This window comes from Elaeis guineensis, chromosome 6 (genome assembly GCF_000442705.2).
Source record: "Elaeis guineensis isolate ETL-2024a chromosome 6, EG11, whole genome shotgun sequence".
NCBI classification, from domain to species: Eukaryota; Viridiplantae; Streptophyta; class Magnoliopsida; order Arecales; family Arecaceae; genus Elaeis; species Elaeis guineensis.
In genome coordinates, this window is record NC_025998.2 from 54007468 (window position 1) to 54009741 (window position 2274).

The 2274-nt window shown below is 38.1% G+C and overlaps 1 non-coding gene across 1 annotated transcript; it reads right to left on the bottom strand.

The window, feature by feature from the left end:
- Window positions 1-1669: 1669 nt before the first annotated feature.
- On the bottom strand, window positions 1670-1775 carry LOC140858990 (small nucleolar RNA R71). Its single transcript, XR_012142391.1, has one exon. It is a non-coding gene; the product is annotated as a small nucleolar RNA R71 (small nucleolar RNA).
- Window positions 1776-2274: the final 499 nt, after the last annotated feature.

Here is a 2274-nt window from a genome sequence, read left to right on the forward strand (position 1 = left end):
CTTTTATTTATGCTTTCCTGTTAGATTAATATTAGGAACAACTTTTACTTTCTGGAGACACGCCGTGATCTACGGGTATAGGACGTGTCGAGGAAAGAAGAGTTGTTTACCTAATATTTTTCGAAGATGCACCATGACCTACGGGTACAGAGCGTGTCGAGAAAAGATAGGTATTTTTTCTAAGATTAATCGCATCTATTTAAATATAAAAAAAAGAGATACAACTCTACTTGTACAAAATTAATTCAAAACTCCCGAGCTCTTTATTTTCTAATTACATCAATTTTAAGATAATTTATTTTCTAAATCAAAACAATGCTTGTTTCTTTTATTTTGCAATCTCAACTTAGCCCAAGGTCCCTGAGGATACAATCTCGACTCATCCTACCTACGTAGTGAGTAGAGTTATTTTTGGTGCTATCAATGACTACGCATCAAATTTTGGCACCGTTGCCGGAGACCTTGGCACGATTGAATAAAAAAAAAAACACTGACATTTCATAACACTTAACTAAAATAGCGTAACCTTAAATATAAAAATTTCTAACTTGATTGGACACCTAGTTTCTTTACATTGCATCTCCATAATTAACTTTAAAGGTGCAACCCATTAACTAAGATAAGGTGGGAATTTGATCACCCTTCCTTGGCCCACAAATCACTCCCTTGCATTTGCATAACCTAGACCTTAATCTAAAATTAATTAGACGTTGACCCCTAAGGATTTTGAGCTCATTAGGACAAGTGACCCTGAGAGTTGAACCAGGTTAGACTTGGTCAGCTAGCTGGTGTCTAGGCAAGTGGTTTGCGGGATGATTGGGCCCGAAGGAAGGTGGTTTTTAATTGGTTCCGTTCGCTGACCTGGCCAATTTAATTGGTGTCTAAGGAAAGCAACGGGGGGACTCCCACCGACCTTACACTTATCTGGCCAGTTGGTTGGTCAAGCTCTGACTTAGAGGGCTTGAAGGCTAACTACAGTTAGGAGCTATCTAGAACTAGGATAACTTTAGGATAGAGAGTCCACTGCGTGCTAACTTGATTGTAATTAAAATCTAACCACAACTAATTCTTCTATTAGTTTTAGGACTTTTTAGGATCTCTTCTTTAGAACTCTTTTCTCTCTTCACCTCTCCTCTTAATAAAAAAAAAAAATCCTTAACAGACTAGGATAGTCCTACATAGACCTTTTAGTTGCATGTTAGGTCGATGATTACTAAAATCTGACTTGCAACCATGAGACGAAGAATTAGAAAAGACTCTTAGGACTATCCGAGTTAGAAACATGGCTGCACCTGGTGAGGCTAATCCTCCATGCTCATTGAGAGAATATTTCACTCCATCCTTGTATACCTACTCTCCATGCATTCAAGCACCTCCAGTAGAAGCTACCCAATATGAGATTAAGTCTAGCATTATTTAAATGTTGCCATCATTCTATGGACTTAGTAATGAGGACCCATACAAACACTTGGATGAATTTCTTGAAATTTGTTCCACAGTAAAAATCCAAAACTTCTTCGATGATGCCCTTAGGTTGAAACTGTTCTCTTTCTCACTTAAGGACAAAGCCAAGCATTGGTTAAACTCCTTGGACTCTATAACCATTTCAACTTGGAAACATCTTCAGAGAGAATTTCTCAAGAAATACTTTCCAATTGGAAAAACAAATCAAATAAGAAAAACTATCACTAATTTTTTCAAATTGGAGGGTGAACTTTTTTATGAGACATGAGAAAGGTTAAGGGACCTCATTCGTAAATGTCCACACCATGCTGTCCCTAAATAGCAACTTTGTCAGTATTTTTATGATGGTCTATCAGAGAAACACTGACAAATGGTTGATGCATCATGTGGTGGGACATTCATGCTAAAGAGTGAGGATGAAGCCTGGCAGCTCTTTGAAATACTTAGTGAGAATTCCTACATCATATGTCTGCCACCTCTAGAGAACAACCCATGCTTCAACAAAAAGAAAGTGCAATTTTTCAGATTGAAAACATCATGGATATCCACAGTAAGGTAGATGAACTGTCCCAAAAATTATACCGTCTTCTAAATACTGGACAATCTCCGATTCCACCTAACCCAATCCAAGAAGTTTGTGCATTGTGTGCAAGTTCGAACCATTTTGTTAGTGAATGCCCAGTCGTACCTCAATTTCTTGAGTTTATGCACGAGCAGGTTCAGCAAGCTCAAGTCCAACAAGCTCGCAGACCAGGAAACGATCCTTATTCGAACACTTATAACCCCGACTGGAGAAACCATCCAAATTTT